General features: G+C 48.2%; 1 protein-coding gene across 1 annotated transcript in view; it reads left to right on the top strand.

Moving 5' to 3' along the window:
- Positions 1–2,597: 2,597 nt before the first annotated feature.
- The window catches only part of LOC147430754 (fluoride export protein 1-like), a 99,100-nt gene continuing 77,985 nt past the window's right edge, over positions 2,598–23,712 (top strand). The window contains exon 1 of the mRNA XM_086493318.1: positions 2,598–2,771. The gene's annotated coding sequence lies outside the window, so the exon portion shown is untranslated. The remainder of the gene's footprint in view (positions 2,772–23,712) is intronic.

Below are 23,712 nucleotides of genomic sequence, written 5' to 3'. Positions count from 1 at the left end.
ATGCACTCAAAGAAGACTAAGCTATTGTCCACTGAATAGAGTGCCTTCTGCTATGGGGACGCCGACCTCGAGATGCCCATTATCATGTGTAGTTAGGAAGCACAATACATAACGCAGGTTAGTCAACAAGGAGACATAATTGCTGAGGGAAGCACAGAGAGAGAGAGAGAGAGAGAGAGAGAGAGAGAGAGAGAGAGAGAGAGAGAGAGAGAGAGAGAGAGAGAGAGACTAATCAGAGGACATAGAACATAAAGTTACATCTGCATGTTTTGTGTATGGCAGGGAGGACACATATTCACAACACTGCACGTTCCAATTGCACAAGCACGACTCCAACTCATCAACATTGCAAGGTCCGTTATCTGCATCCAATTTCCCCTGCGCATGCGTTTGCTTGGTGCAACACATAAATGCTACGAGGCAAGGCACGGCTTTTCGTTTCTTATAATTTTTGGAGAGTCCACAGTGCCAGCTCTCCACCATACTTTTGTATGGCACCTCTATATGACGTGCATTGTATACTTTGCACTTTCAGTCTGTGACGTTTCATTGGAAGACGTTGCTTTTTTTTAGCTTGACCCAAATATTGACCTCTAGATTGGACAATCAAAAAGTAGCAATACAACATTGCAGGTCAGTAAGGCATCTCATTTATTGTTATAGTTCATTCATGCTTTATCTATTTACTTGTTTTAAAATTTTCCGCATTACTTTCTTTGCTTTGGTTTATTTGGATTTCCTTTTTAGAACTATACACTCGATGTAGATCAGCATCTGCACATGTTAGTTACACACGCAACTCTTTGCATACGGTTGCTAGACAATGCATGTGATGTATTACAGTAGTGAATGCATGTGGTGTATCGCAGTCGTGAATTGACCTTGTGCATCTTTACTTTAGCTCTAAATAATTGATACCATACTACGTGTCTAAATGATTGATGCCGTACTATATATGTCCACGTTTCTCCCATACTAGGTGTCAATATGAAGTTCTCAAGACCTATAAAATTATATTCCAAGCATCAATAAGCTAGGGATCAAACTGCAGGCAACTTGAAACTAGCTTATCGTCCATATGCTAGGTCATGGTTTAAAATTATTGCATTGTATAAAGATTGGAGCATGCAATGTGACATCTTTGCTCACAATCTAGAAATATGTCCCTCTTGCATGGCGACATACCTCACATATATAGTGATAAACAAGGTCGACAAACAAATGAAATAGACCCTCCTGCTGCTCTCACTTCTGTATTATTGTTGGGTGCTTTGCCATCGGAGCGGCAACAACAAGACTTAACATAATTGCATCTACAATCCATTACCAGTTCAGATACCAGCCACGAATCAACAATATCCCCTCTCTATTCATGAGATCGATGAGTGATATTTGAGCATAAAAGAGGCAGATATTATAATTATAGACGAGCTATCCATGTTAACATGCCCAACGACTTCTGACCTTATCGTAAGACAAAATGTCAACGTAACAAGCAGTACATCAACAGATCCCTTCAACAATAAATGTGTTCTCTTGCTTGGTGATCTTGCCCAACTACCCACAATATGTAAACACGCACGAGAGCTTTGTAACACATGCCATATCATAAGCTTGGTCCACTGGCTACTTGTGCAACTTTATACAAGATAACATGCTTTGTAAGACATGCAATGGACCCTGAATTTCTTCAGTTCTTGACCATTGTCTATGAAAGAAAACCAGCCATAGATGAGATCAATTGTACCTTGGGTGCATGTATTATGGATGAATCAAACTGACATTACAAAAGTTGAAATGAAGACAAACATCGGTAACATAAATGTCCTTCAGTAGTGGCTCCTAGACCCTAAGTTCAATGAGCTGGATTCGATCGCAATTGGCACGCGTTGCATGATCACTAAAAACAGCGACTTGACAATCAGTGCGACAAACAGTGCAATATGCATTGTTGATGCCATAACACAAAACACAAAACGTGAAGTTACATGTATCACTGTTCTCATTCATTGTACCGGGAATAATTACAAAAGAAGAAAGGTAAAACACAAATAACTACAAAAGAAGAAAGACAAAATACACTCGACATCCACCTTCAAAAATGCGAGCCGACGTTTTGCGCTACCAAACCATTCGATGAAAAATTTCTTTTTGAAATACTTTCCGTTTTCAAGAATTTACATGCAGCATGAATACTAGAAAAAACATTGAATACTAGAAAAAACATTCATCAATAGAAATAGTAGTATAACCTCGCTTGGATATAATCTCAACTGTAACCATCCCTATAAACTCTAATAATTGACGCACTTAACTTTGTCTCCTCCCATAAATATTATAGCATTTTTTCAAATGCATATCCCTTTCATGGAGTGCATCCCTTGCCAAATTAGTCATGCTTAGATGCTAAATGTCAATTTGCATATGTAGTGTTATATTCTATAGATGTTGTATATCAAGGCCCACCAAGCAAGACTAGTTGAATAATGATCGCCAAATAGTCCCATACAAATGCGAAAGGAAAGGTTGAACGTCCATTGAGTGTGACAACTGCATCTTTATACCTGACGTTGAGAGCATCCACGTAGCTGCAATTTCTCACGTCTAACAACTCCTGTCGCTCCTGCCGAAAAGCACGTCATGTCGTTGCCGAAAAGCTGGGGCTGATGGAGCCGTGACTCGTGAGGCCGGTTGTTGCACGCAATTGAGCGCAAGGCAAATCATGCAGCCCTCCGCACGATGACAGCAGCAACGCAAGACAAATTTTGCAGGTTGGGTCTCTCTCTCTCTCTCTCTCTCTCACACACACACACACACACACACACACACACACACACACATTTTGCAGGTTGGGTCTCTCTCTCACACACACACCCACGTCCACACCCACACCCCTAGCGAATCTTTCTTTTCACCTTCTTCCATTTCAATGCCTTCATATTTGTGACTCTCAAATATATCTGCTTTGGTGAACTGTATTTGGTTCTCAAAGACACAGCCATCGTATCTGCAACATGCCTGGAAGTGTCTATGCCATAGTTACCCGGAATGGAAAATCGGAACGACGAACAGGGAATGGCAATGAGCATGAAATGCCATTCCATGTTACAGATACTTACGTTGGGAACATGGAACGGGATTTGGAACGGGAAGCTAAGATAGGAACAGGGAACGGGGGCTTGAAAATGGCCATTGCGTGTAACCATGGGACTCTATGCAATATCATAATATGTATGGATTGGGCGATTAGCAGGTCTAGAGCAGCTTGTCTCTCTTCTACATGACATGCTTTGCGGCACCCATGTCCGCACATCATTAAAGATGACATCAATGGAGAACAGGCCACTGGGGCAGCATCCTAAAATGCTTCCAAAACCTTTGCCTTCATGTGCTCTCCACTCCATGCATTCAAATTTTCAGCTGAAGCCTTCTCTCACTACATCGTTTCAAGATGCTTACAAAAATGCAAGCCACAAGTCCCTTTACCGTAGCATTTCAACACACAGCTCAGGTCCCTACGTAGCGTTGCTGAAATCCACCCCTCACTCCCTTTGAGTGCATGGATTTCAAGACTCCCTTGAAGGTGCTACCTCTGCGGGCTCCTCTGGCCAAGCGTTCTAGAAGGCTGTAAAAGAAACTGTTCGCCAAGCGATATAGCAATCCCACTAGGCATTCCATACAGCGTTTTAAAAGGCTGTTTCAAAGGGAACCCTCTCCGCCAGGGAAAAATGCCACTGCTCTAAGCCACTTCGTCACAAAATGGTGACGTGGCATGATCACCCGCTGATGTGGCACAATTGTACGAACCCCTGTTGGCATACTGTTGATGTTGTAGGCAGTACGGACCCCTGCTGACAGACTACTAACGTGGCAAGCAGTACGGACATTGACATGGCACCCTATACGGATTCTCGTAAATCGCGTTGACAGGCTGACGTGGCACAATGTACGGATTTCCGCATTCAGCGCTGGCAGTTTTGGGGGTACTTTTAGGACCAATAGTTTTTGGGCCTTTTGCTTTTGAGTTTAAGCTTTTGGGGCTCTACTTTTGGCAACCCTTGTAAGAATATAAGGACCCTAGGGCCTCACTTCTTAGAGCATTTGGACGTAGAGTTTGAGAGCTGAGGACCCGCGGGAGTAGTACTTTGCTCAAAGATTAATACTAAAAGAAATACCGAAAGAGACGCTAGTCTTTGGGGCCAATCTCTCTTGGCACGGAACTACACTGGGCCGTGTCGACTCAAATTGAATTGTGATTTGCCTGTTTTAAGTGAATCTCTCTCGTGTCACAACAGATTCTAGACTTGGGGTGCCCAAGTTTGTTACTGGTGTCAGAGCTCGACCGATTTCTCTTCCACTGAGAAATCCGATCCTTCTTTTTGCGACACATATGGATTTCGAAAAGAATCAGATGACTCTACCTCCCACCTCTGGAGCAGGAGGCAGTACAGAAAATTCAAGTGGATTAGCAGCGAACGAGTATGAGCCACCTCGGCCTACATAGTATTAACTCATGGGGATGCAACATCAACAATAGGTTGATGAGTGTGCAAAGCAGATGCTCCAATTTGCCAAATTTTTGACCCGGCATCCGGTGGATGAAGTGCATACTCATTGGAAGAAAGCCATCGAGTCACCAATTAAGCCGGCAATCAAGAAACCTCCGACTCCAAGGATGTTCATTGAAGAAGAACTCAATGATGTTGTTGAAACGTGAATTAATCAACTTCTAGACACAAAGAAGCCATCGAAGAAGCAATTGAAGAAGCGTAACAAGGGGATTGACTACCCCAGTTACTTGGGCTGTCAGTCTTCTTTTGCAGCTGCACAAAAACAAAAGAAGCATGTGCGTTTCAAAGGACTACCTAGTTCTTCTTCCTCTTCTTTTGACAATTCTTCTAGCTCTTCTTCTTTCGACTTGAGCGAGGAGGACCGGACAGATCTCGACAAACGACAATAGAAAGAAGAACTCCCAAAAAAAGAAGGATGGTTTGTGGAACAGAGAGCTAACTATCTCAAAGAGGGAAAGTGTTTTGGTTGCGGGGAACAAGGACACATCTCCGCAAAGTGCTCCAAAAAGGCACAACAAGGACAATCTGAAGAAAGGCATGAGAGTTCTAGAGCAGCAGAAGAACGTGGCAGAAAAGGCAAGATAAAATCAGGTCTAGTACTCGTTTGCATGGGGACCGACCGAGTCAGATGGATGAAAGTACGGAACTTTGCCGCGCATGGGGCAAAGTAAAAGATCAGGAAGCCCTCATTTTATTTGATGGAGGAGCCAAGGCAACTTCATTTCACGTGAATTGGCGCAAGGTAGGATCAACACGTACGTCCGGATCCATACCGTACCGTACGGTTGATCTGTACGGATCTGTACCGTACGGATCGATCTGTACGGTGCTGTTTTAAAAAAAAAATTTTATGTCCCTTTTCCAGCGTGAGGGTTTCGCTAGGCCCAGGCGACTAATTTTTGGGGCTTATTTTTAAGGCGCTTGCATTGAGCACTAACAAATTGCAGAGAACCAGTAATCAGTCACTGCAGAGAAATTTGCAGAGAAACAGTATGCAGGTAAAGTCTCTCTCTCTCTCTCTCTCTCTTCTCCAAGTCCTTCTTGCAAGCTCCGGGGCTCCCTCTCTCTCTCTCTGTCTCTTTCTCTCACTCGTGTCATGTGTCTGTCTTATTGTTTGCGACAGATTCATCATGCCTAAGCCATGCAACCCGTATTGGAAGGAGCATATCAATGTCATCTGCAATATCAACACTCCAGGCCAAGCGGGTTCCGACACTCGACGATGGCAATGCAAGTACTGTAATTTTGAGCTCACGAGTACAATTTCTCGTGTCGTCAAGCATCTGACAGGCATTGGCACGACCAACAATTGTGGAGGGTGCAAAAAGGTTCCACAGGATATTAGGGACAAGCTGATTGCGGAGAATTTTTCGGAAGTACCAACACCAAAAAAAAATACAGGTAGCCAGCACACACAGGATGCTCTTCATGATGCTCTTATTGGGGATTTTGGTGGTTCATCTTCCGAGGTTCAAGAGAATCATCCCACTGCTGGTTCTAGTAGAAAGAGGGCTCGAGTTGTGCAGGAGGAGGAAGATCGAGGTGATATGGATGCACGCAGACAAAGCACCTTGCCTTCGTGTGTGAACTCTCTTTCTCGGGTGAAGGAGCGTCAAAAAGGTGGCTGAGATGGAGATTGCACATACTCTCATTGTGTGCAACATCTCCTTCAATGTTTTGAGGACTGAGCAATGGAAGAGAATGGTCCGGGCTATAGCTGATGTTGGTCACACAGATTCATGGTCAGGGGTGGAGTATAAGAAGATGCGCACTACAATGCTTGATGAGCAGAAGGCTTTGATAGATAAGGCTTTGGTCCCGGTCAAGGCCGGTTGGTAGCAGTTTGGGTGCACCATCATATCAGATCAGATGGCTGGAGTGATGTTCGTAGGCGGCTCGACTTGAGATTACACCCGACAGGATGGGGCGAGCGGCAGAGACAATTCTAGTGGCACCTGGACGGGATGTTCCATTTCACCTATCATTGGCAAACTTTTTTTTTTTTTTTTTTTTCCGAGAAAAAGATCCTTCTATTAGTTAATGAAAACTGCCCATAGGGCTACATCCACCTCTGCAGGAGAGGGCTACAACAAGCATGATGGGGAGACTCTCCCAATGAAAAAAACAACATATATACAATGAGGCTAAATCATGAGATGGGAGGAGGGTAGAGCCACACAGGTGGACAGTAGTGCCATCTGAGCACCCCCTGGACAATGGTCTAGAAAGGCCCAGGGCGCCAGAGTCGAAGGAAAGCATCGCGGCGCTCCCGCATGCAGTCGGAGCTGCCCTGTAGTCCCTCAAGCTATCCTCTGAGAGTATGGATCAGCTCTAGCCAAAAGTCACTAACAGTCTATGTTGGTGGCACAAGGCGAGCCTCAAAGATGCGGAAACAGCGGGCCCGCCAGATGAACCAGAGAGCTAGGCCGCTGATGAGCTCCCAACACTCCTGGCTCTCACTGCACCACTCTTGTGGAGTAAGATCTGTAGCAGGCTGGAGTGTAGGTCGCCCCCTCTGCATCACTATCATCCTGCTGGTGGAAGATAGCTCAAACTGAAGTGCCGGGCCTGTGAGGGTGGACCAAGCCGCTGCCCCCCAAGTGTATTGTCGAGCCGTGGAAAGGGCAGGCATCAGACGAAGAACTCGTAGCCACACCTGCTGGGCCGAGGGACAGTCCCAAAGGCAGTGACGCTGACTCTCCACCAACTGGTCACAGGCTGCACATGCGGTCGAGAGACCACTATGCACAAGCCAGCTCCCTACTGCTGTGGCTCTGTGTGCAACCAGCCACTGGAACAAAGTGACGCGCCTCGTCTGTCTGGAGTCCCACAGCCTCTGCCAAAAAGCTACCAAGAACTCGACTGTGAGGCCCTCCTTCTGCCAATGACGTGCTGCAGCGGGGCGGGCCTCTCTCTGTGCTGCAAGTACATGACGTCCATGCAGAACAGTGTACTGAAAGAAGGGGACTCCGGGGCAGTCTGCAAAAGAGAAGGGGTCCCTCCATAGCCACTCACCAGGATCCCACTGTACTCGTGCCAGTGGACAACACTCCCAAGCCCATAGCCTCCAGTGTCCTGTCTCAAGAGCTGCTGGGTCAGGGTCTATGACGCAAGTCCTCCCACAGATGCCCACAACTCGGATCCTCTGGAAACAGCACTCTGCTACCTGCGGGGCCTCTACTGCAACTCGCTGTAATTGTCCCCCACCCTGAAGCTCGAAGAACAGGGCTGGGACTATCTCTGAGCAAGCCTTGACTGAAATGAGAACCTCCAGTCGTGTGAAGGCTCCCATCCACCGGGGTGCTACTGGCTCGAGAGGCATGAGCCACTCAGCTGGAACTGACTCTGAGATGTCCTGACATATGCTCTGCACCCCTCTCATGCCCTGTAGCTGGACAGCCTGCACCTCCTCTGACAAACCTGTGAACTCTAGCCAGTCACCTAGAGAGCGCGCTGGACCTGCTGCCATGGGACCCCAAAAAACATGAGGCCGACTCCCAACCATGTGGCCTCTCTGAGTGCTAACCATGGGGTTCCAGACGAGGGGCTGCCGTAGGCGCTCCTCCGTGCACGTCGGCTGTCTCTGCTATAGGCCACGCCGTAAGAGCTCCCAAGATCGAAGCAAACTCGCAGCGAATCGGTCCTCCAGTCTCCTGCTCAAACCAACTCGGCGCAACTCTGTAAAGATCCATCTGGTCGAAGGTTGCCAAGGGCCTCCTGACTGAGGCACCCTGGCACGAAGCCTCTGCAGCAAGAACTCCTTCCAGGGCTCCTCGCTTGGAAGAAGTCCTCTGACGACGAACTTCCCAAGAAGGGCTCTGCTCTGCTGTGCTGGATCAATGATCCCAAGCCCTCCCTCAGAACAAGGAAGTGTGATGACCGACCAAGCCACCTTGGCTCGGGCAATCTGAGTGTCGCGACTTGACCAAAGGAAGTTCTTGATCAGCCTCTCTACTTGGCTGATACAAGAACTCGAGAAGATCCAGCAAGAAGTGATGTACCACATAGTCGCCAACAACACCTGGTTGACAACTACTACTCTACCAGCCAGCGAAAGTCGTGCTGAGCTCCAATGTAACAGCTTTCTCCTGATGGACAGGAGAAGAGGAGCAATCTGCTGCTCGGGGGACAAGTCCAAACCAGCCTGACAACCCAAGTACCAAACTGTAGTCCCTGGAGGAATCCACCTGAAACCCTCTCCTGGCATCCAATCTGGCATAGGAGCACTGCCAACCGAGAAAGCCACTGTCTTTCTCCAGTTGATCAGTGCGCCCGATGCACAGCAGAAGGTCTCCAAAGCCTGCTCACATCTGTGTAAATTGGCCTCTTGGCCCTCTAAGTACAAGGCTGAGTCGTCGGCAAACTCAGCGTCCAGAAGCTCATCTCCCCGTATAGGGAGTGCTAAGCCTCTCAGACCAACCTACTGTGACACCAAAAATCTGCTCATCGCCTCCGCATAGAACAGAAAGAGAAAGGGGGCAAGAGGACAACCCTGTCTGACCGATCGTGTGAGCATGAAGCGCTCACCTCTGCCTCCTACCAAAAGCACCTGACTATGAGCCTGCCTGTAGAAAGCTGACACCCCTATGATTTAAGCATCTGAGAAGCCCATCCTGTGTAGCGTGCCCTCTAGAAAGTCCCAGTCAACTCTGTCGTATGCCTTCTCAAAATCGAGAAGAAGAATCACAAGGTCCTCCCCACGGAGTCGTGCCAGGGCAGAAGCCTCCCAGAAAGTGAAGATGTTGTCAAGGATACTGCGTTCCTTGACAAAACCTGTTTGAGTCCCATGTATAAGGCTCTCCAAAAGTGGCTGAATCCTCAAACTCAGAGCCTTGGCAAGCATTTTGTAGGCTGAGTTGAGGATGGTGATTGGGCCCCACTGTCGAATCTCATCCAAGGAGCCACCCTCCTTTGGAATGAGGTAAATCAGACCCTCACTCATGCTATCCGGCATCACTCCTGTGTGCAGAATGTACTGAAAGGCACTACAAAGATCTGGGCCAAGCAGGTCCCAATATTCCAAGAAGAAGCTGGGAGTCAGCCCATCCTCACCTGGACAGCTACCACGGGGGAGGGCCCTAAGAGCCGTGTGTAGCTCCTCAAGCTGAAGAGGTATCTCTAGCCTCTGGCGCATCTCCTCAGTCACAAGACAAGGCATCTGTGCCCAAACCTGCTCCCTGCATGCATCCTGTCTCTTTGACTGGGGCTCAGCCGACAGTAACTCACGGTAATAGTTAGTAGCAACTGCACGCATATCCTCGGGCTCACAAACAACTGACCCATTGGGTCTCCTAACTGATTGACCTTGGCATGCGAGTGCCGAGGTCCCACTGTCTCAAAGAAAGCACCTGTCACTCTGTCACCCACCTGAGTCCACTAAGATGCCTGTTGGTGAAAGGAAAACTCATGGGGCCTCTCCTCCATGCAAGCAAGCTCCTGTCGAGCCTTCTGTAACTGCTCCTCCAACCATGGATTGTCTGGATGCCAACCATGGATTGTCTGGATGCTGCTCCTGCATCCTTTGTAGTGAAGCAATGCCTCGTCTGAGACGCTGCTCCTCCTCTCTCACTGCAGCCCGTCGAGCCAGAGACTCCTGGAGAAAAAAGTGGCTAAGCTGAGCTAGGCCTAAAGCCACTCTCTGCAGGTAGAGCCTGGCTGTCCATGCCCTCTGTCCAGAGAGCCTCTACCCTCTCTCTGAGTGCTGAGTCCAACAAGACCCGCTCTGGGATGCGAAGCATCGTGCTCCCACTCCTCTGCTTGTCTGCCACTGTGAGGATCAGTGGTGCATGGTTCGAGAAGGATGTTCCTGCCAGGATGCCCACTGATCCCCCCAAGTCACTGAAGTGGTCACTAGTGTAGAAGCGATCTATCCGCGATAGATTCACTCCTCCCACTCTGCGGTCCGATCTAGAGAAGGCAAGACTCTCTGGAGGCCTCACAAAGCCAGATGCTACCATGTATCCGAGACCCTCAAAGTCATACACAACCTCTCCCAAGCTGCTAACTCGACTCCATGCAAAGTAGCATGGCTGCCTCCGATCCTGTCAGAAGGGTCCTCCAACATGTTGAAGTCCCCTCCTACACACCAATGGTCAACCTGTGGCAAAGACTCAACAATCTGTGACCAAAACTCTGCACGAGCTTTCTCCACGGGCCTGCTGCCACCCCTCCTCCGCTGGAGCCCCAGGCTCGGAGGGTGGCTCTGAATCTGTGCGCTGTGCCGCTGGCTGAGGCTGCGGCCTAGCCTTGGCAGGCTGGGGCTGAGGCTGAGGCTGAGGCTGAGGTGCAGGTCGTGGCCTCCTCCGTGGACAGGCCTTCGCTAGGTGGCCCATCTGTCTGCAAATGAAGCACTGGTTCGGGAGACCCGAGTACTCCACACTCTGTCTAAACCAACCCCCACTCACCCGAGGCAGAAGGATGATCTTCGGGAGCGTGTGGGTATCTCTGACCAAAACTCGAACTGAAGGGATGCCAGCCGCCTTGGCAGCTACTGATGCTGCCGTACGAGGTGTCTCCAGGACAGTCCCGATGGCGGAGCCAATCCTGGAGAGAAGTGGAAGGTACTCCCTCCGTAGACCCGGAAAGCAGACTGAGATGGGGATGTCTGCCTCCTCTACTAGCACATCCGAAGTCGGGTCAAAACCATGTCGCCACTATCGAAAGTGGGCGCGTGATGCTCGGATGGCCAGTGGACTCATAGCTATGACCTTGGAGGCCATCTTGGAAGTCTCGAACTCGATTTGGTAGTACCCCCGTCCGAGAATCTGGACATCCAAGATCTTGCCCACCTCTGCGAGAAGGCGGGCCTGGAGAAGGTCTCGCAGCTCTCCTCTGCTAGGACGGGTGCCGAGAACCTTGCAGATGACAGAAGTCGCCTGCAAGCGCTCTACCTCTGCGGCAAGGCTCGCTTGCTCTGTCGGCGAAAGAGCAAGTCGAATGGTGGGCTCAGCGGGGTCGGGCGAGGGGGCTTCAGGCGAGTCCCTCTGTGGCGGAGCTGGAGCCTCCATCTGTGTCTACTGCTGAGTCGAAGAAGTGGACGGTGAAGAAAATCTGCAACCGAGTACGCCGAGCACTTGTTAGAAGAAAAAGTGCTGCAGAGCCAGGTACAGAAGACCTTCGGGAGCGATGAGGACAGGGGGGGGGATGGGGGGGCGGATAAAGCGGCGAGCTAGAGTTCAAGAGGCTGCGGGGGGGTCGGGGGAGGGAGAACGGCCAGGGAATGGGGGGCAGCGGACGGGCTTGGGGGCAGCTAGGGGCGAGGGCGGCGGGCAGCAGAGGGCAAGGGTGGCGGGCTGGGCTGGGCGAGGGAGGCAACACGAGGGCGAGGGGGCTGGAGGCAGCGCGAGGGCGAGAGAGAGGGGGGGGGGGGGGTGAGGGGGAGCGATGACGCAACGGGGGGGGAGCGTGCAGCAGCAGCGAGCGTTCACAGCCAAAGCATTGGCAAACTTTGTTTGCATTGTCAGGGGTATTTAGTGTTAGGTGCAGCGGAATGAATGTTTGAACTTTGCTCAAGATGAGTGCTCCGAACTGTGCTCAAGGTTCTACAATGCTTGGACTTGCCGACGATGTCGACGACGATGAGACGTGCTGAAATCTGAAAATGCTAATGGCTGAAATCTGCAAATCTTTATATGCTGAATTCTGACTCTATGTCGGTGACGATGTCGATGGCGACGATGCGACGACGACGCACTGAAAACACAGATGCTGAAATCTGCGTTTTCTGGGCTCGAACTGTAAACCTTGCGGAAACTGACCGTGCGGCGAGGAACTGTTGCGGGAAGGTGAGATCTGCGAGGTTCGGGGGTCTTCTGCGATGTCTAAAGGCTGAAAACTGAAAACGCTGACGTTCCTTGAGTTTCCGTCGCGGAGAATCTGCAAAACGCTAGGGTTGGATGCAGATGCAAAAACGCTAGGGCTGAAAATCTGGAATCTATTGCTGTTTGTCTTGCAAATGCAAAACGCTAGGTTGGTCTGATGTTCTGCTGTCGCCGAAATCTGCAAGTGCAAATCGTTGGTTGATCTGGTGTTGAAAATGCTAGGTACTGGATCTGCTCCAAAAACACTAGGTCTCTTGGGGGTTCTGCTGAGAAGGTGCCTATTGATCGTGTGCTCCTGCTGCCTCTTCTGCCAATTAGTGCTAGCCTAGGTTTGCTTATATACAAACTCACTCAATTTGCCCTACCTACTTTCCAACAAAAGTCACTTAAAAATAACAAGTGAAAAATGTCAAAAATAGGAAAAATAGGCTAAATGCACTGGAAAATTCCCCTGAAGGATTCTGATGGGAATGCTTATGATCATGCTCTGTGCAACCAGAGGATATGCATCTACACTAAGTGACTGGGCATGCACGGTCTACGAATAGACTCACAAAAAGTGCCAGATCACTTCTAATCTAGACTGGCTGGACTGACTGAACCCTTGTCGAGCTGTAGCTTGTCCACGGACACATAGGGTTGGATGTGTCACGTGACATCCCCTCCTTTTCAAAGTGAGGTACTGGTACCGAACTGTATGGCGTCGAGGGAGATCGCCAATAGCATCCGGAATCCTAGAAGGGACTCTTCGCCGGCCCACTCTGATGTGTGGGTCGTGCGGTGCTTGAACTTCATAAAGGTTTGCAACGCTTGCTTCTCTGGGCCGCGCCGAAAGCGACAGTCTTCTGAGGCTCCTTCGATACTTCCAACTTCATCTAGAGTCATGCTTCTTCCCTCTTCAAGAATCTCCATGGCTGAAAATTCTTGAAACCACTACCAACACAAAATCATGAACATACCTATTCCATGTAAAGTGAGTGGAAAAATTCTATTGTTCCTTAAAGACTGTGCATGCAATGTAGATGAACATCTAGACGGAGTGCCAAACGGTTCACCACACACACACAAACAATGAAATCGAATTTTTCTCCTCTCATCTAATCCTATCAACTGTGGCAATTCACAATGGAAATGCCCATGCTTGGTGCTCATACTCTCATGTGCTCTTTCTACAACTGTGTCGTGCCAAGGAAGAGACATGGAATGTGACTTCTGTGAATGTATACTTTTCAGCTTTTCATGAACAATCCGCATACATTCATACTCATTCATGAGTGAAACGAACAATATGTCATGCCTAGGAAAAGGGATCATATAAAGACGCTAACTAAAATACAGGAAACGATCACGAATGAAACAATCGATCAATGCGTGCGTATGAGTCATGCGAACACATAATACTTCCTTTGAGGGTTCTTTGGATCTAGGCTCGAGAGCCAAGATCGGTTCTTCGTGACTGATCGAATCTGTAATGAGGTTAGTTTCACTAGAGAAAGTATCAACCAACACATCATCCTTCTTGTGAACAATCACATCTTCTTCATGCAACTCATCATGCTTGTGAGAAAGCACATCTTGATCATGCAAATCATCATACTCGTGAGAAATCACATCTTGATCATGCAAATCATTATGCTTGTCATTGCCATGCAATTCTTTATGCTTATCATTATCATTCAAATCATCATGCTCATCATTGTCATTCAAATCATCATGCAAATCATGTGTGTCTTGCTATGGAGAAGAAGAGTCTGAGAGAGTCTCCTTTTCCCGAATCTCTTGCATCTGTGCCTGAACTTGAGAAAAGAGTCGCCACAACTCTTTCATGTGTCGGTGGCTCTGTTCTTGTCCTGCTTTGGCTGCCTTTCTTTCGGCTTCTCTTTCTGCTTTTCTTTCTGCGTGTCCGCGTTTCATTTCTGCCATTCTTTCTGCATTTCTTGCTTCGCGTTCTAACTTCCTTTCCAGAAACATCTGGTCCAAAGCCTCCATAGGAGTTAGGGCAATCCTTGACGTAGATGGGTAAGGGGGAGTGTCGGAAAAAACTCCTGGTGGGGAAAATTCTTCTTCGCCTCTCTCATGCTCATTACCTCTAAGCGAAGTATCCATTCCGCTTCGAGTGATGACCATTCCGAAGTCGTGGATTCTTGTGGTCTTGGGTTCTTAAGTTCACGAGGAACTTGGGTTCTTGGGGTTCTTGAGTTCTTCAGGTTCTTGCTGGTCTTGAGGTTCTTCTTTCACTTGCAATCTGTGTTTGAGAAGGATCTTCTCTTCACCGGAGTTTTGCTCTTTTCCGCGAGCGCACCCCTTGGCGGCCTTGCGCTCACACCAAGTTTGCTTTTTCCCACCTCACGTCAATTGGCCGGCCGCCAAGTGCACGGTCCGCTCTCAATGAGTGAAAAGAGGCACAAGGGGAGGCTGGACAAGCCCTTCGTTCTTGGGTTTCCTGTCACTCTTCAAAAACAAGATTAGGAATCGACACGCCCAAGCGAACTTGGGTTTGTGCGACCTCAACAAGCAATTTTTTTTTTGTGGTTCTTTCCTTGAGTGATTAAGAACAGTGCCAAAGCTCTGATACAATGTTAGATGCAGCGGAATGAATGTTTGAACATTGCTCAAGATGAGTGCTCCGAAGTGTTCTCAAGGTTTCTTTTACTTACAGAAGGGAGAGCCTTCCGTTCCTTTAGTGAGAGAGTGCAATGGACACACACAAAGTGAATGGACACACACAAAGTGAATGGACACTGTGAGTGAAGGTGTTGTGACTGAGAGGTAGAGAGAGAAGAGAATACGACACCGGAGATGTTGTCAAACCCTCCTCCGAAGGCCCCACTCTCTATGGCGAGAGCGGTCTACTTAAGATTGCACAAATCTCTACAATGCTTGGACTTGCCGACGATGTGGACGACGAGACGGGCTGAAATCTGAAATTGCTAATGGCTGAAATCTGCAAATCCTTATCTGCTGAATTTTGACTCTACGTCGATGACGATGTCAATGCCGACGATGCGACGATGACGCACTGAAAACGCAGATGCTGAAATCTGCGTTTTCCGGGCTGAAACTGTAAACCTTGCGGAAACCGACCGTGCGGCGAGGAACTGCTGCGGGAAGGTGAGATCTGTGAGGTTTGGGGGTTCTTCTGCGATGTCTAAAGGCTGAAAACTGAAAACGCTGATGTTCCTTGAGTTTCCGTCGCGGAGTATTTGCAAAACGCTAGGGTTGGATGCAGATGCAAAAACGCTAGGGCTGAAAATCTAGAATCTGTTGCTGTTTGTCTTGCAAATGCAAAAGGCTAGGCTGGTCTGATGTTCTGCTGTTGCCGGAATCTGCAAGTGCAAATCGCTGGTTGATCTGGTGTTGAAAATGCTAGGTACTGGATCTACTCCAAAAATGCTAGGTCTCTTGGGGGGTTATGTTGAGAAGGTGCCTGTTGAGCGTGTGCTCCTGCTGCCTCTTCTGCCAATTAGTGCTAGCCTAGGTTTGCTTATATACAAACTTACTCAATTTGCCCTACCTACTCTCCAACAAAAGTCACTTAAAGATAATAAGTGAAAAGTGTCAAAAATAGGGAAAATAGGCTAAATGCACTAGAAAATTCCCCTGAAGGATTCTGATGGATTTTGATGGGAATGCTTATGATCATGCTGCGTGCAACCAAAGGATATGCATCTACACTAAGTGACTGGGCATGCACGGTCTACGAATAGACTCACAATAGTGCCAGATCACTTGCTAATCTAGATTGACTGGACTGACTGAACCCTTGTCGTGCTGTAGCTTGTCCATGGACGCAAAGGGTTGGATGTGTCACGTGACATTTAGGGCACGAGGACTTTTACGTCATGTCTTTGGGAGGGTGTGAGGTCCTCCTAGGAATCCCTTGGTACCACAACAACGCCGTGGTCGACTATCGGACCAAGAAAGCGACTTTGATGAATGAGAAGGGCATGAAAATTGTACTTGATGTAAAATTGAAGGGCAAGTCCGTTCCTATTGTATCGGCTTCGATTATTTCGAAATTAATGAAATCCAGTATTTTTGTTTAGTCGATCTACTTGAAAGAATTAAATTATATACAATGAACCAACATGTCTGAATTAGATAAAGAATGACAAGAATTTCTGCACACATATGATGACTGTTGCTTAGAAGGCCTACCAGGTGAGTTACCTCCATCTTGTCCTGAGGACCACGCCATTGATTCGATTCCTGGAACCACACCAACGAACCGGCCACCTTACCGTGTTAGCCGAGCCCAGAATGAAGAAATCATGAACCAAGTGAAAGACCTTCTTGAAAAGGGTCTCATCCAGCCTAGTACATCACCTTACTGTTCTCCGGTGTAACAAACTTGGACACTTCAAGTCAAGATTCTACCGCGACACAGCAGAGATTCACTTCAAAACAGTTCACACTTCACACTTGAGTCGACACGGCCCGACGTAGTTCTCTGCCTAGAGATATTGGCCCCAAAGACTGACGCCCCTTTCGGTATTTCTTTTTGTATTAATCTGTGTTCAAAGCACAAGAGAGTGGGTAGGTGCTCACTGCTCACTCTCAGACTCTATGTCCAGATGCCCTTGAGAAGTGAGGGCCTAACCACTTATTTATTGGTTACAAGGGATGCCCAAAAGCAAAGCTCCAAAAGCTGTCAACTTTAAAAGCTTGTAAAAATAAAGCAACCGAGCCAAAAGCTTCCAAATCAGCCAGCATAGGATTCCAGCCAGCGCAAAAGCAACAAATCCATATGGCAGACTACGTCAGCATTGTCAGTGTGAAATGCGGCGCAAAATACGAAAGTCCATAAATCCCGCCATGTCAGCCTGTCGGCGCTCTTTGCGGGCCTGTACCTTGCTGCCAGCCAGTGAGTGTGTCTGGGCATGCCACAACACCAGTTTGTGACATATCCCCCTCTTGAAAGCATTATAATTACCCTCGATTACGCCTGCAAAATAGACAGAGGCCATAATCTGTCCTAGCAGACACTGACTGCTAGTACCGATGCACTAGGAACAACACATCTAGCACATGTACTAATTGACAGTCACATCACATGACATCATTGGACATTACTTGACATCACAGGACATCACATGATGAATCACATTCTATTCCAAATCTCAGACCATGATTAATCGGCAACGTATTTAGCAATCACATCTAGATCCCCGGTCGGGACCTCACAGATGCCCGATTAACTAATCCTTATTACAATCATGTCTATAGAGATTTATGAGACCAAAATGTTGCAGTCATTTTCTTTTTCAGTTCCTGCACTCAAACAAGTCAAAATCAATATCATTTTCGGGAATTCAAGTTCATAAAGTCATACAGCAGAATATTTTCAGCCCAGTAGTATCCTTGAAACCCAAAGGGACATCAATGACTCTATATCAAATATCGGGGCAATGTGTTGACAAAGGAGCGGAGTGACTCTCCTCTTGTGCAAACCCGCTGCACTAGATTCGCCCATGCTGAAATCGGGGTTCTATCAGAGTAGACTATGCCAAACCGAATGCTTCAAGGTAAAGGTTCACAATATGAGGAGTATCTGCTAGGTCCTCCTCCTCCATGCACTTCGCATCCAATGCGGGATAGTTCTTGAATTTAAGCAAGAACTGCCTCATCACTTTACCTTTTATCTTTCTATCTTTATGTGCCAGTATCTGTTCTGGAACGAGTATCTCCTCGCTTTCCTCCACTTCGGGTTGCTCATCTGGCTCCCCATCATTGGGCACATCGCCTTTAAAAGGCTTCAAGAGACTCACATGAAAAGCATTGTGAATTCTCCAAGTATCGGGCAGCTTCAGTCTAAAGGAGACATCATTTATCTTTTCTTTTATCTAGAAAGGTCCATAGTATCTTATGCTAAGCTTTGGAAAAAGCCGCTTCTTTCTCTTTTTCTTTCTCAGGTGTGCCTTCTCAAAACATAAGAGCACCCAATCGTCTTCCTTTAACTTCAAATCAAGACGCTGTCGATCTGCTGCCTTCTTGTGTCTTTCCTGAGATTTCTGTAAAGCCTCCCGGACCTTGCAAAAGCAGTGTCCAAGTCCCTCGTGTACTGGTCGGCTTCAAAAATCTTATCTTTCATGCTTAGGAAGGGTGGAACCTTTGTAGCACCTTCAATAATCTCAAATGACGCCTTCCCCGTCGAAGAGTAAATCATGTTATTGTAGGCAAGTTCCACCAAAGGTAAAAACCTTTCCCATTGAGTCTTCTGATCCAAAATGTAAGACTTCAATAAATCCAGTACAAATGAATTTGCAATCTCAGATTGCCCATCTGTCTGCGGGTGAAAAGATGATGAGAACTGCAACCGTGTGCCAATGTTCTCCCAAATAGCCTTCCAAAACAAAGTCGTGAATCGGGGATCTCTGTCAGAGACAATTGTCTCAAGCATGCCATGTAATTTGAATATCTTGGCAATGAACAGTCTTGTTAAATGATCCGGTTTGACTGTTTTCTTCACTGGAATGAAATGAGCTTGCTTGTTAAATCTGTCAATAATAGTCCAGATACCATCGTGCCCACTTTGTGTCTTCGGGAGATCAAAAATGAAATCCATAGCCATACTTTCCAGGGGTGGGTGGGAATGGGCAAAGGCTGTAACAATCCGTGTACTTTATGCCTGTCAAACTTGACCTTCTAGCATACCAAGCAACTGCGTACAAAATCCTCCACGTTCTTCTTGAGTCTCGGCCAAAAGAAGTATCGCTCCACACCTTTCAAGGTGGTATCAATGCCGCGGTGACCCGTAAATGGTGGACAGTGGCATTCGGTTAGAACCTTTTCCCTCAACGGCTGTGTGGCGCACAACATCGTTTTCTTCATCAAGTAGCCATCCTGAATGGAATATCCTGCTACTACCTTCCCATTCTGTATTCAATTGAATACATCTACAAAATCTGGATCTAAGGCGTACCGGTCAACCATGTCCTCGTAGCTTCTATGATGTATTGCGGAAATAGCCAAGACCAACGGCTTTCGGGACAAAGCATCTGCCACCAAGTTCTTCTGTCCCTGCACGTGGACAATTTGGAAGTGAAACTGTGACAAGATGTTCGTCCACCGCATTTGATTTTTCGATAGCTGCTTTTGTGACAAGAAGTAACGTAAACTATGGTGATTTGTGAAGATCGTAAAATCGGCTCTGAGTAGGTAATGTCGCCAGTGAGTAAGAGCATGGATAACCGCCAAAAGCTCTTTTTCATATATCTGTGTTGTCAATTCCGGCCTTGAAAACAATCCACTCTCATAGGCAATGACATGACCTTCTTGCATTAAGACCGCACCTAGACTACGACTACAAGCATCACAATATACTTCGAATGACTTCTGCAAATCCGGCAAAGTCAAAATTGGTCATGTAGTCAATTTCTCTTTCAATGTCTGAAAGGTAGTCACCTCTGTGGGTCCCCACGAGAAAGGGACTCCTTTCTGTGTCAAGATATGCAAAGGGGAGTGTTAGGTGTAGCGGAATGATTGTTTGCGCTTTGCTCAAGATGAGTGCTCCGAACTGTGCTCAAGGTTCCCTTTGTTCTTATGGAAGGGAGAGCCTTCCGTTCTTAATGAGAGAATGCTATGCTCACAAACAAAGTGAATGGACACTGTGCGTGCAAGTGTATGAGACTGAGAGATAGAGAGAGAAGAGTAATACGACACCAGAGACGTAAAACCCTCCTCGGAAGGCCCCACTCTTGTCGGTGAGAGTGGTCTACTTATGATTGCACAAAGTGGTACAATGCAGGGTAGTTTTCGTACGTCGAACGGAACCTCTCGTTCCGTCCGGCCGGACCCGTCCCGTCCCGTGCATTCCGTTCGTTCCGTCCGGTCACTTTTTTCGGCAGTTTATGACCGTTGGCAGGTTTTTGACCGTTTGCAACGTCCACTTTGTAGGCCTTTTGGAGCCGTTTACGGGCAGTTTTGAAGCCAAATGCAAGCCCATGGCCCATGGGCCATTGCCATGCTTATTGCCCAAGGGCCAATGCCCATTGCTCAAGAGTCAAGCCTCACATGCTCTTCCTCTCCTATTTAAGCAACCCTTCCCCTTTGTTATCCAACACAACCTACAACTACAAGCTACAAGCTTTAGCCCTAAGCCTCTCAATGCTCTACCCTCTCATCTCCATGTGCTTCCATTGAAGCTCTCAAGTGGGCTCAAGCTCTCGAGTCTCCATTGGGTCTGCCTGCGGCAATCCAAACAAATCAAGCATCTGTAGAATGACCTTTGGGTCTTCCATGGCCCTCATCTTACGGAGGAGGTCCTTGAATTCCTGTGAGTAGGTTCTTTCCCATTTACAACTTGAACAGTTTCTTGTAGCATGAGATCTTGTCCACTTGCACGAAGCAAGAGCAAAAGACTGATTGAAAATCTGCCCAAGTTGTCGGGGGCGTAACTTTGCCCACCATGTGTAAACCTTGCCTTGCAGCATGATTTGTATTTGATTGATGCGTTGGGGATCGGTAAAATGGTACAAATTAAAGTAGGCCGTAGCTTAACCGCCTTGGTGCTTAGCCGTCTCAAAGGGAAACTTTCCAAATTATTGCACAAAAAGCATTTGGAAAAATCTCTCTCTCTCTCTCTCTCTCTCTCTCTCTCTCTCTCTCTCTCTCTCTCTCTCGTCTCCTATTCTCCATGAATTGCTTGCAAAATCAGCATACTCCAGAATGTGAAATTCCTCTTACCATGACGTGCATGCGGAGGGCATTTCCATGTCCTAGGGTGGCAGCTTCCAAGGACACCCTTACGCGAACCGAGAGAAGCTAAAGCTTGAAAAACAAACCCAACAACCATGTGAGTGTCGCTAGCAACAATCTCCACACATGAGTCCATGACACATTACTATGGATTCTCACCATCGGCTTGCATGTGCCCCCTTGCTCCCTTCTCTCCCTAGTAGCATCCCATACCACTCTATGCAAGAGGGTAGAGAGCTTGTCAGGCTAGGCCATCACGGCCTCATGAGCCTTAATGGTTTTTTGCAAGTTGCCATGACGTATGTACAAGGAGAAGGAAGTTATGATACCAATATTAGTCCCTCGCCGGATCCATCCTCCCAATCATAGAGTTGATATGGGCTCGCCCTCGAGCCTAGGAACTTGCAACTAACAAGCTAGCCTCTACCGCAAGAGCTGGTGTCCCATACCACCAAGCCCACACTAAGCGGGTTTGTGGGTAGAGCTGCCAAGGGCCTAGAGTCCAAGTGTGGTGATCACACAGGATTGCTCAGTGAGACCTCTATCCTATTTATAGGACTTCTTAATTGCCCTTCCGAACCTCCCTTCAACTAAGGGAGCGTTCACACATAGGGTCGGTTCACACTTGCCGGACATAGCTTAGGCGCTCATCTTGATATCTGTGGACGTAACAGGCGGCTTTCTAATTGCTGCAAGAGCACCTTGGGGAGATGGCCCAGGCAAGGAGGGAGGATGCGAAAAGCGAGGGAGGAGGAGTGGGGTGTGGGGGGGGAGGGGGTGGGGGGGGAGGTAGAGTTTGGCAAATTAGGATAGTGGCGACTATAGGGGAGCTCGCCGAGGGGAGAAGGGGGGACTGTGAGCGAGAGTGGGGGTTGGAGTGGGGTGCGCAATGGAGGGGAGGCAGCAGGAGGGCAGTAGCAAGCAATCAACACAATCGTTGGAGGGATAGCTTGTCATTACAATTGCTTTTGGAGAGGCCAATGGCCTTTAAATATATGCACAAGGGTATGTGGCATTCTACCTTGCAAAGAAGCAGAGTAGAGTCCCACATCTTGTAACCTGTTGAAGCAATATAAAGAGATATTGAAAGGGGTGCCAGGGGTTTGGGGCCAGTGCACTCTGTGAGTGGAACTCCTCCACACACTCTCTCTCTCTCTCTCTCTCTCTCTCTCTCTCTCTCTCTCTCTCTCTCTCTCTCTCTCTCTCTCTCTCTCTCTCTGATCCACCACATTGTAACTTTCTGGTCTCATAGGTCACTTTGGCCTTTTGAAGACGTTAATATAACAATTCATTTCATTTCTCTCTCTCTCTCTCTCTCTCTCTCTCTCTCTCTCTCTCTCTCTCTCTCTCTCTCTCTCTCTCTCTCTCTCTCTCTCTGTTCAATTGTTTTGAAGTGCTAAAATTCTGTTCCAGTCTGTTCTTTTTGGTTGTCACGTGGTCCTCTCCCATTACAGAGTCACTCCACTCCTTCGCCACAGATTTCCTAGAAGGAATGGGTTGAGCCTGGGGTTGATTTACCTCTTCTTCTTGGTCTTCGGGATCTCTGAGAGTGTTAAGTGGGTGATGGGGTAGATGATTGTCTATCCATCTGATCAGGTAGCATCTCGGCAAATCCTCCTTCATACACGAATAGTCTCCGCTGGTGGTACAGGGCGAGCCTCAAAGATGCGGAAACAACGGGCCCGCCAGATGAACCAGAGAGCTAGGCCGCTGATGAGCTCCCAACACTCCGCTCTCTCACTGCTCCACTCCTGTGGAGTAAGGTCTGTAGCAGGCTGGAGTGTAGGTCGACCCCCCTGTATCACTATCATCCTGCTGGTGGAAGATAGCTCAAACTGAAGTGCCGGGCCCGTGAGGGTGGACCAAGCCGCCGCCCCCCAACTGTACTGTCGAGCCGTGGAGAGGGCAGGCATCAGCCGAAGAACTCGTAGCCACACCTGCTGGGCCGAGGGGCAGTCCCAAAGACAGTGTCGCTGACTCTCCACCAACTGGTCACAGGCTGTACATGCGGCCGAGAGACCACTATGTACAAGCCAGCTCCCTACTGCTGTGGCTCTGTGTGCAACCAACCACTGGAACAAGGTGACGCGCCTCGGCTGTCTGGAGTCCCATAGCCTCTGCCAAAAAGCTGCCAAGAACTCAACTGTGAGACCCTCCTCCTGCCAATGACGTGCTGCAGCGGGGCGGGCCTCTCTCTGTGCTGCAAGTATATGACGTCCAAGCCGAACAGTGTACTGAAAGAAAGGGACTCCTGGGTGGTCTGCAGAAGAGAATGGGTCCCTCCATAGCCACTCACCAGGATCCCACTCTACTCGTGCCAGTGGACAGCACTCCCAAGCCCATAGCCTCCAGTGTCCTGTCTCAAGAGCTGTTGGGTCAGGGTCTATGACGCAAGTCCTCCCACAGATGCCCACAACTCGGATCCTCTGGAAACAACACTCTGCTACCTGCGGGGCCTCTACTGCAGCTCTCTGTAATCGTCCCCCACCCTGAAGCTCGAAGAACAGGGCTGGGACAGTCTCTGAGCAAGCCCTGACTGAAATGAGAACCTCCAGTCATGTGAAGGCTCCCATCCACCGGGGTGCTACTGGCTCGAGAGGCGTGAGCCAATCAGCTGGAATTGA

This window comes from Adiantum capillus-veneris, chromosome 21, assembly GCF_014529385.1.
Source record: "Adiantum capillus-veneris isolate H3 chromosome 21, ASM1452938v2, whole genome shotgun sequence".
Taxonomy (NCBI): domain Eukaryota; kingdom Viridiplantae; phylum Streptophyta; class Polypodiopsida; order Polypodiales; family Pteridaceae; genus Adiantum; species Adiantum capillus-veneris.
The sequence above is the reverse complement of the archived record's forward strand: the minus strand, read 5'-3'. Positions and strand labels throughout refer to the sequence as shown.